This window comes from Cervus canadensis, chromosome 14, assembly GCF_019320065.1.
Source record: "Cervus canadensis isolate Bull #8, Minnesota chromosome 14, ASM1932006v1, whole genome shotgun sequence".
Lineage (NCBI taxonomy): Eukaryota > Metazoa > Chordata > Mammalia > Artiodactyla > Cervidae > Cervus > Cervus canadensis.
Genome location: NC_057399.1, coordinates 30,358,911 through 30,373,845, shown reverse-complemented (window position 1 = coordinate 30,373,845; position 14,935 = coordinate 30,358,911). Strand labels below are relative to the sequence as shown.

At 39.1% G+C, this 14,935-nt stretch overlaps 1 long non-coding RNA gene across 1 annotated transcript in view; it reads left to right on the top strand.

Moving 5' to 3' along the window:
• The window catches only part of LOC122453011, a 91,127-nt gene that overhangs the window by 26,181 nt on the left and 50,011 nt on the right, over positions 1–14,935 (top strand). Inside the window, exon 2 of the long non-coding RNA XR_006272910.1 lies at positions 12,887–13,031. This is a non-coding gene — a long non-coding RNA (uncharacterized LOC122453011). The remainder of the gene's footprint in view (positions 1–12,886; positions 13,032–14,935) is intronic.

Here is a 14,935-nt window from a genome sequence, read left to right as displayed (position 1 = left end):
AGTCGATTGTCTCAGACAATCCCTTTTGTACTAAAAGATGATTTCTTCTGGGGAAATTTAGCCATATGTGACTTGAATCTTCTAAATTCTTCCTTTCCCAATAGATGAATTTAAGTATCTGAAAAGGCGTAATAAAATCAGAACCTTTCAATTGATACAATTAAGCGGCAGGAGTTAATGAGAGGATGTATTTGGCCGGCAGTTAGTTATGAATTCTCTGCCGTTACCAGTATTCAATTAATGAGAGGAAACAATCAATACATGTTTGAAATTTTTTCTTCTCTCCAACACTGAAAATTTGATAAGCTGCTAGTTTTGAATATTTAAAGTCTTATGAGAGGAAAAAAACCTCCAGTTTCTTTCTTAACACAAGAGGGAATGGATTTTTGTGCTTCTAGCATAGGAGGTAGACAGTCTCCAGGTGTATGTTTACTGCTCATATTTCTGTTTCAGAAATGTAAATGTGATACAGGGACTCCATCATAGAAAAGGTCCATTTCCTGACAGATTGGTTTGGAATTTAACTGCAAAGTGAATTCTGTTTTCTTCTGAGCTTCCACTCTAAACCAGAGAAACACTGCCTTGCTAGATTTGACAGATGAATTGAAAATGTTTGATGGGAGGTTTATATCATTACCAGATCCCTGAAATTCTGGGAACATCGATGGAATTTACCTGTTGATCATAATTCTCTTCTTCCCTTTGGAGCCTCAGGTTACACTGATTCTGAGAGGACTTCTCTTGGTTCTTTGGATTCTAAGAATATCTGTATGTTCATGGCTTCTAAAACTTCTTCCTTCTTTTGTTTGGATATGTAGGGACCTCAGTGGAGCCTGGCTTCAGTTCAGGCTTCGTCCAGTCATCTTCACAGAGCCTTTCCACAGGACTATTTCCCTCTCACGCTTATCCAGCTCTCCACCTTCCCTCTCATTTCCCCTCCAGCACTCCCCCATCTATCCCCCGATCCTCCCTTCCTCTCTCTCATAATTTTTTGTTTCTTTTTATTTTTATTCATTAAAAAATATTGAAAAGCATGGAGCATAATATAACAACTTATTTCCAACATGTAAAATTTATAATTAACATTTCAAACTCCAAATGCATTTAATAAGATGAAACATTATAGGTAAAATTAAAGTCCTTTTTGATGCCTTGGTGTCATATTCTTTTTTTTTTTTTTTTTGGTGTCATATTCTTTCTTGCCCTTCCTAGGGATAGCTTATCAAGTGTGTATCTCATGAGGCCATAGGCTCATCTGAAGGCCCTTCTTTGTCTGCAAGGCCATGTCAAGTGGAGTTTCACAGAAGGTTATCCTGTTGCTTTGTGAGTTATTAGTTTATTATGTGTGGATGGGAGCTGTGCGTAGCCGAGAAGCAAATTTAAGAAACACCCATTCTCATCCAAAAAGTATGGGAAAGTAAGCAGATTGAGGGGCCCCTGGGGATACATTCGTGAGGAACAATCACCTGTAAGAGACTTGAGCAGGTGTAGCAGGTCATTTGAAGGTATAGGAGATGCTCTTGTTGGAGTTCTGTGTGTCTCTTCTCCCATCTGTACAAGCACCTAGATCCTTGGTGACTGTCCACTTTTTCCTTTTCTTCCTAGGAAGCCTGACTTGGGTCTTCATTATTCCTGATCTCATTCTTCATTACTCTCTTGGCTTTTTATGGATCCTGATGTCCATGTTTCTAACACTGACCTCGTGGGTGTTTCCTGATTCCATGGTTTGTGATGGTTTGGCTTTGATACACTTAAATCTGTCCCCAAGCTCTGCTTAATTGAAGAAACTTAGCAATGGGCTCTGATACAGTTCCTCATCCTAGCCCACCAGAGCGTGCTAGGAGATAGGTATTTACTGGTAATCCACCTAAGACTTGACTTTATCCTGAGATCTTCATACCTTTCTTCCATTACTGCCAACTTTCAAGTCTTTAGGGAAAGTGGGGACCCAGCAAGCAAGACACCCAAACCCAGCAGTGTCAGGGAGCCTGGAGCCTAAGTTGTCTATAGTGACTCTAATGACAGCCTTCAGCCTACTGAGACAGATCTTAGATGTTGAAACTGACTATAGTTTCAAAGTTCCCTTCTGGGTCTCCTCTTTGTGGTGTATCTAGGACCTGAAACTTCTGGGATTGTTACCAGTTACGTGGAGACTGACTGACAACGCTGGGCTGGTATGGGGTGAATCAGTTCAGTCAGTTCAGTCATGTCCAATTTTTTGCAACCCCATGGACTGCAGCACGCCAGGCTTCACTGTCCATCACCAACTCCCGGAGCCTGCTCAAACCCATGCCCGTTGAGTCGGTGATGCCATCCAACCATCTCATCCTTTGTCGTCCCCTTCTCCTCCTGCCTTCAATCTTTCCCAGTATCAGAGTCTTTTCCAGTGAGTTAGTTCTTCACATCAGGTGGCCAGAATATCAGAGCTTCAGCTTCAGCATCAGTCCTTCCAATGAATATTCAGGACTGATTTCCTTTAAGTTGCTTTCTCACTCACTCTTCATTATATGTGTACTGGTCACTTCAAAAGCTATTTTATGAGCTTGTTGTTGTGTTTCTCTAACCCTCTCTTCTTCCCCCAGCTTCTTTCCATTAATTTTTCCCTTCTCTTTTTGTTTTGACTTATGGGTCTGCTTGGCCCGTTCTCTCCTGCTGTATCCGGTTAACTTGTCCTCTCGCCTGGTGAGTTGTAGGAGCACATAAATGGGGAAATGGAAAATATTGATCAGCCCAGTCTAAAGCCTGCCAAAATGTTCATCATCCTTTCTCACTTTCATCAAATACCAGGGAAATAATATGGTGTGTAATAGACTCCAACAGGCATCTGAATTTAGGTCTCATGCTGTAGTTTGTATTTACTGTGAGGAAATTTTTTTTTTTTTAATGTAGCATCTATGAAAAAGATAATGGTACTCAAGAACAACTCTCTTTAATTTACATGTACTATTTTTAGTCTCTAGTTATGTCTGGCTCTTTGTGACCCCATGGACTATATAGTCCATGGAATTCTCCAGGCCAGAATACTGGAGTGGGTAGCCTTTCCCTTTTCAGGGGAATCTTCCCAACCTAGGGATCAAGCCCAGGTCTCCTGCATTGTGGGTAGATTCTTTACCAGCTGAGCCACAAGGGAAACCCAAGAATACTGCAATGGGTAGCCTATACCTTCTCCAGGAGATCTTCCCAACCCAGGGATCAAACCGGGGTCTCCTGCATTGCAGGCAGATTCTTTACCAGCTGAGCTATGATCTTTGGTCTTACAACCCGCTCATGATTAAACTCATGGTCCATGAGGAAGAGTGATCGATCAACTTTTTCTCTGTGCTGTTGTACCTACCACCTCTATTTGAGGTGGAGTTACAGTGTTTGAAGACCCCCATAACTGTCCCTTTTTCATTCTTTTTAAGAAAAAGAAATCAAATAACAGAAAACCTCAAACAAAACAAAATGAAACTTTCCTTATCCTTCTAGAGATTAGAATATGCTCAAGATTCAAATTACCAGCCAGACCTCTCAGTGAGCTTTTCTTCCTGGTAGCTGCAAAAAATATTGGGTCCAAAAACACTGGGGAATCTGGGCTGTCTGAATTCTAATGCTAGTTCCAGCATTTATTTTTCTGGAAGGACCAGAGAGAGATCATGTAACCCCTTTGAACTTCAGTTTTCTTATGTGTAAGATAGGAGTTGATGACACAATGCTATCTTAAGATGTTGTAATAGCAGAAGTGGGTGAAAGGTGCTTAGCAGAGAGGCTGGCGTACTGTTAGCACTCAGGTGTGACTGACTCACCTCTGCTCCCTCTTCTTTACCTGCCCCCACCCCCACCTCCTATAGTGAGTGGTTCAAATATTGTTCTGTCATGGGGCTGCCTGGGGTCAATCTTGGATCCCCATTCTTGCTGTGTCACCTGGGATAAAACCTTCCACTTTCTAAGGTTGTTTCTGTATCTGGGAGTCATTGATGGTGGAGACAATGAGGATGACATACTCAAGTTCAGGTTTTAATACAGTACCTGGAGCATAGTAAATATTCACTCATTGTGATAATAACATGGTTATGAGTATGTTTTCAAGGATTGCAGTCTTAGATCCCTCTGAAGTTCTAGGGTTCTGGCAGAGTTGAGAGTGACCCTCACCCCTGAGGGCTGACAGCATGGCTAGGTTCTCCTCCTCCCTCCCCAGCCAGTGGGGCAGCAGCCATCTTTCTCTGTAGCTTACTGACTCAGACTGGACTCTTGTCCATACCCAGCAGAGCTTGTGCACATTTTCTGAAGGTTTAAATTAGGGGCTTATGCAAATCATTACCCTAAGTCATCAAAACAGCAATTAACTCAATAACCATGACATTAAGCCAGCTGTTTTTTTTTCTGGGGAATGTGAAATTGGAAACCAATGCTGCAGTATGCTTGGCTCAGCCGTGAATTTCCATGAAGCAAAACTAAATAAAGCAAGTGTAAATATTGCAAATATTTGAGTTCAGAGGGGCAGGGAGGGAACTACCTTTCTTTTGGGGGGGAAAGGATCATGGGGACAAAATGAGAAGTACAGAATAAGGAGAGAAAAAGATGGAGTGTCCAGTACTGCAGGAACAAACACCTTTATAAATGAATATCCACAGTTATCCTGTGTTGCTTAGTCTATTATTGATTATCCTGTATATTTAACATATTCAAAAGCATTTCTGGTTAAATTTCTCCTAGGGGAATAACATCTTTGGCACCAATGCTTTAGAGAATTTGGGTGAATTTCATTATACCTACTGACTGTATATAGTTACATTCCTTTAAAATTATATTTTTGAAGACTAAATTATACTTTTCATGAAATAGAGCTAATCTTATAAAGAAGCTATGAAAGTTTTCTCTAAAATATATTTTGAATATTTCTCTACAGCTTATTTGATCTGATCATTTAATGATGGAAACCTAAGTTTTCCTTCAAACTAAAAGCCCTGTATGTAGCGAATATGGCAGTAATCAGATTTTTCCAGCCAAATGAAGGTCCCACAAATACCAAAGACTTTGGAAATCAATGTTTTTTGTTGTTGTTGTTTTTTCTTGATTTTAAAATTAGCATGTGTATATAGATTTGAGAAAATACACAAAACTGTTAAGAAATGATTATTATTGATATAATCCCATTATGAGACCATTGTTAACACTTTGGAAGTTTTTCTTTGAAAACATTTTAACAAATAAGTCAGATAGTTCCATTGTATTCATTATTGGATACAGTTGATAATAACTAATGTTGCAGTGAACATTTTGGTATATTAAGCTTTGGTTCTTTGCCCATTACTTTAGGATATATTCTTAGAAAGGGAATCAGTTTGTTTAGGCACCTGACTTACTGTTAAATTGCATGTCAGACAGATGATACTAATTTTCACTCATTAGTGTTTTTATGTGTTCTGACTGTACCCTCAGTGCCATTGAGTTATATTTTTAATCCAATTTTTCTCAACTCTGGCTTTTACTCTGGAATCAATGCAAGAGTTTTAAATAAGAAACAAACACAAAACAGGCTGCACCTGAGCTCTACCCTAAGCCAATGAAATCAGAATTTCTGGGGAGTTGGAGGACCAACATGAATATAAGTTTAAAAGCTCCTCAATGCATCTAGTTGATAGAAAGGGTTCAGAACCACTTTGCTAATTGAGTAAATGAAAAATACTTCAAAGCCCTCTGCTATCACAGCACATTAGGATCTAAGTGGTATATGTCTGCCTCATTAGCTTGAAAAACATACTGTGAAATTAGGGTCTGGCCAAAATATTTTGCCCCAAGTGGATCTGCACATACTTGGGGGAAAAAATGAGGTCATCTCTGCACCAAAATAGTTCCCCCTGTTCCTTACCATCTTAACAATTAGTTTTTAGAAAACTTTTGCAGGGCTTTTTCTACTTTTTCCTATTTCACCTCTAAATTTTCTGTCTCTGAAGCTGCTTCAGAAGTAGTACATGTTAATTGTTTTGCCTTTCTAATCACTATTCAGTTGTTTGTCAAGTATTTCATTTATTTTGGCATTTTCTGCACCAGGTCATACATTGTCCTTATCTTAGGGTAACCATCATTTCCCCATCTTATTTGTGGTTTGGTAGATAAAAATACTGAAGAAGACTATACCTGATAGAAATACTACAGAAGGCCTGTACTAAGAAGACTGTACATAACCTGATTTACTGCAAAAGGCCTGTATGTAGTTTGACCTGTCAGGTTTTGTGATGCTCCAGGCATGTTCTGGGCCCTTTTAGTTGTTAGTCTAGGGAAACTATTGACGCTCCTCCTGTTAGGGTAAGCTGGTGTGAGAGAGTCTGCTCTTTGGTGAAAGGTTTTCCCATGTGTGAGAAGTACAGAAGGGAATATTTCCTCTGCACTTCTAATGATGTTATCTGAAAATCTGATGCCAGATGATTACATTATTTCCTTAAAGGGTTTTATTTCCTCATTTCTGTCTTGCCCCTGGCCCCACAACTTGCTCTTTCTCTGGAAGAGGGAGAAGTCCCTCCTCCACATCCCAATACTTACTTTTTCATACTCTTTCACAGCCAAGAATGACCGTAGTACATAGTTTTGTCCAATTACACGTAAACAAGATTCTGCTGGCAGCTTTGGGGAAGAGTTGCACTTTCCAAATAAAAGTGTAGTGATCCTGAAACCCCTTTCCCTTACTTCTAGCCTTGAATTCAGATATGATGCCTAGATTTTGAAGGCCATTTTGCAACCATGAGTTAAGAGACCCAAGAGAAAGACTAAGAGAATAGCCAACATGGTTCTGCTATCTTTTAGCTGGTGGACTGACACTAACCATTGCCTGCATCCAGACTTTTGCTGAGGGTTAAACATGCTCTTAGTTGAGTCGATGTTAGATGGATTTTCTGTTACTCTCAGCTGAGAGCTTTCCTGATTCACCCAAATGATACTTTCCTAGTATCACGTTTAGCCATTGATCGTAGCTTGTCATTTCCTATTTTTTTCTGTATAAGAGCTGAATTTTAAAGTCCAAGACCATTCCTAAACAGGGCAAGGCCGAGCTAGCTTGTTATCTCCCTTTTATTCTCTTCTTCCTTGGGCAGTAGTCAGGTTGCGGTCAGTTCTTGGGCCAAGAACTGGGGAAAGTCACTGCTTCTTCTTATCTGTCTCTGATTATGTTTATGCCTGTACTGGTAGGTCAGTTTACTTTAGTCTAAAGCTATTTAGGCTGAATTCAAATAGAAAAAAAATGAGAAGTTATTGTCTATACCAACTTCACACTTTCGCCTTTAATTTTGGGCCCACAGACATATATTAATAATAATAGTTATTTGCTTCCTTTTTGATTTTCTTTCATGTGGATTTCTGGGTTTTTTTTTTTTTTTTTCCTTACAATTCTGGTAAGGTGGGGAGGCTGATCTCTAAGCAGCCTATTGGTACCTCTCGGTCTAAATATCATCTATAATATTCTAATTCGACACAATTTTTCTCATCCTTAATGACGGAAACAGTTTTGGTAATGAATGTAATTTGAGGTTACATCTATTTGTTCTCTGCCGCCAAATGTTATGCCAGTGCCTTAATTGGTTTTGTTAGAGTGAGCTTGAAGCCATGGGTATATAAAGCAATTAAAATGTTTTGGCATTTTTCATCAGTCACTGAAGCATCATAAATTTTTGATTGCCTGTGTGATGAACATATTTACCAAGCACAAGTAGCTATGATTTATGTGTGTTCAGCTAGAGGATGGCAAAGAAAATGCAAATATGTTTGAAGTTAAAGAGAAATGTATCAACTGTCCAGTCATTGCTATAATAGCTAAGTATTGAATCAAGAGGGAAAATAAAGGTAAATTTTACCTTTTTCTCTACATAATTATCACTAGCATTACCTATTCAAATTTTTAGCTAAGCGACTTTTAGAATGGTTTTGCATTGTTTTCTAGCATTCACTATTTGTTTCTATTAAATATGTAGGAATTTATGGAACTGGTCAGTATTTTGCCACTACACTTGTCATCTTCAATCTGTGGAAGAATCATGAAAAAACATGTATCTACAATCCTGCGCTTGAACTGAAATGCTGAAACAGTGACCTGGTTTATTTGTAACCAAGAATCATCAAGTTCATCTTCTTTTTCAGATGTAACATGTATCAGAGCGTGAAAACAGCTGTGACAAAGAGCTCTCTTTGGAGCCTAGGTCATATCACTTGCTCACTGGAGCATCCTCTTTACATAGCCTGTCACTGTGATTCTAGCTCCATCTCATTGGAACAGAGTAGGTCATGGGAAGAATTGAGCCTATGTAGGATGTTAGTTCCTAGCAGAGTGCCCAGGAAAAGGGTGCCAAGGAAAACCCAGGCAGGTCCTCTGTGGGTGGACACGTGATATCATGTAGTGACCTTTCCCAGAGACTCTGACCAATAAGAATCCTTACTTTTTACTCATTCACTTTCGGCTTCCTTTGTGGTGCAAGCTTCACTCTGACATCTTGATTTTAAGTATATAAAAGGAATTTCTGTGATATACCCTGTAGCTCAGGCTCATTGGTACATTCTCTGCATGTTTCAGATGAGAGCTAGGTCAGTTTGCTGTGAGACCAGGATGTAAGTGGATGAGAATATGTCCCTTTCTTGACTCTTCACATCCTTCTAGAAACGTGCTGAATCCTTCTTATCACTCCAACATGGAACCAGAGAAATCAGATTTTATTCTAGGAACCAGCTGCCAAACTTTGAAGTCCCCCAACCTCAGGCTGAATGACAGTGAGGGTGACGTGCAAAGGGGCAGTGTTCTTTTCCTGACTCTGCTCCATATTCTTAGGAAGTAGACAGACAAGTGCTACCTTCCTTCTTTTCAGACAGAGGAACTGGTAAGAGAATGAAACCCCTCAGTTTCTGGGCCTCTTGTTTAGACACCACCTTGTGTTCTCACTCAGGCTCCCGACCTTTGCTTTATTCTTGGTTCATCTGAGGGAAACTGGCCAGACCCCATCACCTGGTTGGCCTGTGAGTTGTCCCCTCTCTTTCCCCCCTCTTTCCAAGTCTCTCCTTTTTAATTATCAGCACAGATAACCCCCATGTAGTAAGACTCCATACAGTCCTCACAGGCCTCAAGCGATGAGGGTAAGAACTAAAAAAATATCTCTGCTGTGGAAGCTAATTGTGTATTTTTAATTAATTGCTCCAATTAGTCCCACTCTTTTCACTTATGTTAATCTATAACAATGTCAGCTGGGATGCTTCTGGAAGTGGAAATTGCTGTAATGGTCAGGTACCCATCAATTAAAACGCTTACTATGTGCAATTAGCTTCTCTTTGCGTTTTCATGGCAACACTGGGGAGTATGGATGCAGTATAAGCAGCATGGATGCAGCTTACCACATCTAGAGCGAATGGCACCGATACATTTCCATCCTATAATTTTGATAGCTTACACATTTTATTGTAGAGAAAAGTCAGTGATCAAAGATAGCATGATTAATGATGAAATAATTATAGAAGACCTAGTCTGGCTCCTTTGTTTATTGAATTCTGCAATGCAAAACTTGACAAATAATAAAAGCAGCGGATGGTATATGGTTAAGGGTTTGGAGGCAAATGGCTTTCAAAGGTTTCAACTAAGCACTTTGAAAGCGTATTTAACATATTATTGATATGACTATTTGTGATTAGCATATGTATTTGGTCTTTACAGTCAGGCTTCTTCAGGATCACAAATAAGAAAGAAGAGGATAGACTGGTTTCAATTATACACCTTGGCTTCATAGAACTTTTTTATCTCAAATATTTGGGATTTTCCTTCTGTAGCCTAAAATTTTACTGTACAATAAAGTTTGCTTTCCAATAGAGCTAAGCACAGCCTGACAGTTATTACATGATTATTTAATAATTAGAGTTCTTTCTACCACAGTCTGCTTTTTAAACATATTATGAACTATGATAAACATACAGAAAAGTACACTAAACATAAAAATATATAGTTCAGTAATCAATCATGGAGTAAATATCTGTGTAAGCACATCAAGGTCAAAAGGTAAAATATCGACAGCAGCCCTTCGGTCCTCCTCCCCCAATCATTCCTTTTTCCTCTCAAAAGGTGCCCAAACTACGTGTGTGCTCAGTCATGTCCGACTCTTTGCAACCCCATGGACTGTGGCCCTCCAGGCTCCTCTGCCCATGGGATTTTCCAGACAAGAATACTGGAGTGGGTTGCCTTTCCTTCTCCAGGGGACTCTTCCTAACCTGGGGATTGAACGTGTCTTCTGCATGGTGGATCCTTTACCAACTGCGCCACCTGGGAAGCACCAAAAGGCACCTACCTTGAAGAAATTTCATTTGGCATTCATTTTCATGTTTTGAGAAGATGGATGTTGGTCTCGCTGCTTCTTTAAAAGCAGTTTTCTTTGTACACTGAAAGTGGAAGTGTTACTCAGTCCTGTCCAACTCTTTGCAACCCCATGCACTATAGCCGACCAGGCTCCTCTGTCCATAGATTCTCCAGGCAAGGATACTGGAGTGGGTTGCCATTCCCTTCTCCAGGGAATCTTCCTGACCCAGGGATTGAACTGGGTCTCCTGTGTGAGCCACCTACACTAACTGCATTTAAAATATCTCTTTGTTTTTGGTTTTCAGCAGTTTTACTGTGGTTTGGCTAGTAAAGGCCTATGTGAGGACTTCTATACCCTATTTGGAGTTTGTAGGACTTCTTGAATCCACAATTTATTGTTTTTCATCATTTGGTAAAATTCTTAGCCACTGTTTCTTAAAATGTTATTTTGGACTCATTTATTGCCTTCCTTTCTCTCTAGGATTCCAGAAGTATGTAAGAGCTTCTCAATATTTTCCTACCATCTTTGAAAAATATTTTCCAACTTTTTGCCTCTTTCTGCTAAGTATTTTTCTTACGTCACTAGTTTTAGTTCATTAAGTCTGATTTCAGTTGTGTATAAATTGCTCTAAACTGAGCCATTGAGGTCTTCACTTTGGCTATTGTATTTTTCATTTCTAGAATTTCTACTTAGTTGTTCTTCAGTTTGAAATGTCCTTTGAAAGTAAATTCTATTCTGTGCTGAATTCACAACCTGGTCTTTTATTTCCTTGAAAGAATAGGTATAGTTCTGTCTTTCTGCTTTCAGTATTTCATTGCGGCTCATGACTTACCAAACTTTGATGAATGTCAGGAAGATGATGTGATGTTTCCCTTGACGGTGGTGTTCGGTGTGTTCCTGATGTGGGAATGACAAAAGAGCCAACTAGGATTCTCTTTGGATTGATTCATAGACTTTTTTTCTTTTAATCATGGAAAAAAATCACAATATATACTGTAAAGTAGAGGAAAATATATGAGAACCCACAAAAATCCATCACCCAATTTCAACAGTTATCATCACTTAGCAACTATAGTTATCTTGAAATTCATGCCTAATAAGTCTAATATCTGGATCTACTGTGAGTCTCTTTCCATCATCTCTTGGCTCTATGTTTCTTGTTCTTGTCTTCTTGCTGTTATTTTATTGGGTTTCAGAAGCTGTATTGAAAAATTATGTGTAGAAATAACTTGATGTGTAAGATAAGTTCTTTCTTTGGGGAAGATTTATGTTTTCTTCTACTACATGCCTGGCAGCTCTTAAATTTGAAACCATCTTAATCCAATTTTGGGGATGAAGATGATTCAAAGCTCGGCTGAAATAGATGTAAGAGCCAGTCTCCTTCTGGTTCACTCTGTTAGGGTGACTTAGACTCTCTTGGGCTTCCTTGGTGGCTCAGATGGTAAAGAATCCACCTGTAATGCAGGAGACCTGGGTTCAACCCCTGGGTCAGGAAGATCCCCTGGAATAGGGAATGGCTATCCACGGCAGTATTCTTGCCTGGAGAATTCCATAGACAGAGGAGCCTGGCAGACTACAGTCCATGAGGTGAAAAGTGTTGGACATGACTGAGCAACTAACACTTTGTTTTAGACTCTCTTACCAAGCTCAAGACTATAACATTTGTGACTTTGTCTTCATGAAGCTGCAGAACAGTACTGCATAGCCCTTTGGCTGCCTCTTCCTGAGTCAGTAAATTTTATCAGAGGAAAAATCCTAACACTGAATCATTACTATTTTGCTCAGTATCCAGTGCTTTCAGGCAGAATATGTATATGTATTGTGTGTATGCACATTAGTTATCCTCAGAAGATTCGTCCAAATCTCCTGATCTCCCATTGCTAAAAGCAAAAGACTACTCTATACACATCTTAACCTTTCATCCTGTAGCCTTTTATACTAATCATTTTATTTTTTATTTTTTATACTAATCATTTTAAAAGGGAAACTCAAATTGTAATATATGATGGTTGCTTATGGATTAATTGGTTTCTGTATCTACCATAAGAATTTGTTAATCACTGTTTCTTTAAGCTGTTTGTTTACTCTCTGATTCTTTTCTCATTCTGGTTTGTGTCACAGACACGCTCTCTTACTCTTTGGCCCCTAAGTAGGTGCAACCAAAGAAGGCACAGTAGAAAACTGGGGGGTGAGAGTAGGACAGAGAAGTCAGAGTTTTGTTACTTCTCTTTTTGCTTCCTTTGGTGTCTCTGGCAGTAGCTAGGTCTTCTTCATGGTTCCAGCTCTTACTGAAAGGCTCTGGCTTCTGGGCTGTGGTAACACCTCCTCCCATCGTTTGTGCCTCCCGCTCTCCCCCACCATCCAACAGTGTTAGGACTTCCTACTGTTGCTGACTTGTGGGCTGCCTTAAGAGTTTTTTGGCTTCTCAACCCTTCTACCACTGTGTAATCAGTGATACCGCTAAATTTACCTCTAAATTCCCACCATATAGTAATGCCTGCTGCTTTTAAGACCTAGTGCTGTTACTTTATCTGTCTATGGGGTTTTGTTACAGTATGAAATATGTAATACACAGTCCTTATCCTTAGGGAAGGAACAAAAGACGGGGAACAAACGACGTCTGTATATGAAGAAATGACAGATGACCATGGATTAAGTGCCAACCTTGATGATTTACACAAGAAGGCCAAAGCAACTCAAGGAAGAGTGAGACCCCTAGAATCTTTCATGGAGGTAAGTCAGATTGTGTGGTAGAATATGATAGAAAAATTCTCCAGGTGGAGCTGAAATAAGAAATCTCTGAGAAACAAAATTCTTATTCAAAAGTAGCGTTTGAAATTATTTTCCATTCAAACTAATGACATATATAAGTAGCTTGGTGATTCTTCTCATGCTTTGAAGAATCTTTAAACTCTGAAAAACTGATGCGATGGTATTTTCAATCTCACTTTACACATTTGCTGTTACTTCAAGTTCATAAACTTGAGCTTCACTGAAAATTACTCTGTCATTTCAGATGCTACTAAGAGACAGCTGATTGAAAACTGAGGGGTGAATGATAGTCAAAGGACTTTTGAGCAAATGCTACGTAGTTTTCCAGTGAATAAGGGTTCATGATGGGTGCATGATGAAATGCTCTTTCTAAGCCTGAATGTCATTGTAATTTTGGGTGGATTGAAGCACTGGAAATAAGCTGGGAGCTACAAGGTGTAGTGTGAAACCAATTCTTTGGATATGGATTGTTACTCAGGAGCTAATTTTTATTGCGTTGCCAGGCTGAGGTCAAGCCCAGTGCTGGGAGGTACACATGCCTCTTGTTTGGTTTATATGGCTTCTGTGTAGTCAGTGAAAAGAGCTTTGCATTTGGAGTCAGATCTAAGTTGGGGACCCATCTTTGATCCTGCTTGACTATTTGATTTTGGGAAAGCATTTAACTTCTTGAGTTCTGCCTTCCTTATCTACATATTATTAAGAGTAATGAAATCTCACAGGAGACTGTTGTAATAATTTAGGTGACAGTGCTTAGGAAACTTACAAATGTAGCTGTCTCTTGCACAGACATTTAAGCTGCCCCATTGTGTCTAAGCTACTGTGCTTGGCCATGTTAGAAAATTTGCTGGAGGAGAGATAGTAGGCACTTAATGGCACTTCCACATAGGGTCCTCTGCTTATAACACAGGCAAGGGAGAATCACATAATTTTCTTTCTTGCTTTTTCATTTTTTAATTTTTCAGTTGACACTCCTAAAATCCTAGCACCTAGCTTAGAGAATATTTGCATTCATTGTTCATAGTACCCACTTGATGCACTTGGTTCTGCATCCAAGGTGGAAGTTGAAATAAGTCAATGTTCTTCTTTATTTACTTTATAACTAAGCTCTATTTCCTTTCTTCTCTTATATCAAGGTGTCATCATAATATATACACGGCATAAAGTGTACATGAAATAACAAGTCATTACTTGCAGAGTACATTTTTTTCTTCTCCAGGGCCTTATTAGCAACTGATAATCTTAAAATCTTATCTCCTAAGAAGGTTCCTCATCAAGTATTCCTTGACCCCATTCTGTTAAGCATCTTCACCACTCATTATTAAATTACCTGCTAAAAAACAGAAAAAAACAATTCAAGGTAGTCCCAACTCCTACTGCAAACTAGTAGCTTCCCCTACCCAGAACAAATGCTAAAATTGGTAAGAAAGCACATTATTTACTCTCAGAATAATAGTCTGTTGCAGTTTATGCTTACCTTGTCACCCAACATCAGTAATTATATGCTTGACATGAACTGCATATTAATTACTTTTATTATTCCAGAAGTTTCATTAGCAATAGTCCTCCCTTACCCTGGATTCTCCCAAACTCCTGAATGTCTAAAAATACCATCTTAACTATATCCCTAAAGACAATATAAATTCTACATACACAGTTTCTATTTGCTTCTCCATCTCACTTCCACCCTTGCAAATCTTTCATCCATTCACACCAAAAATGCTAAAAGTCAGAAAGAATATCATCATGATTTCTCAAAGAGAACACTTGTCTCTGAACCTTAGCGGGGTTTTGAGAGTCTTCTCTTAATTCAGATTTGAAACAATTAAACATTTTCCCCCCTTCCTTAAAAAATAATAAATTATTAT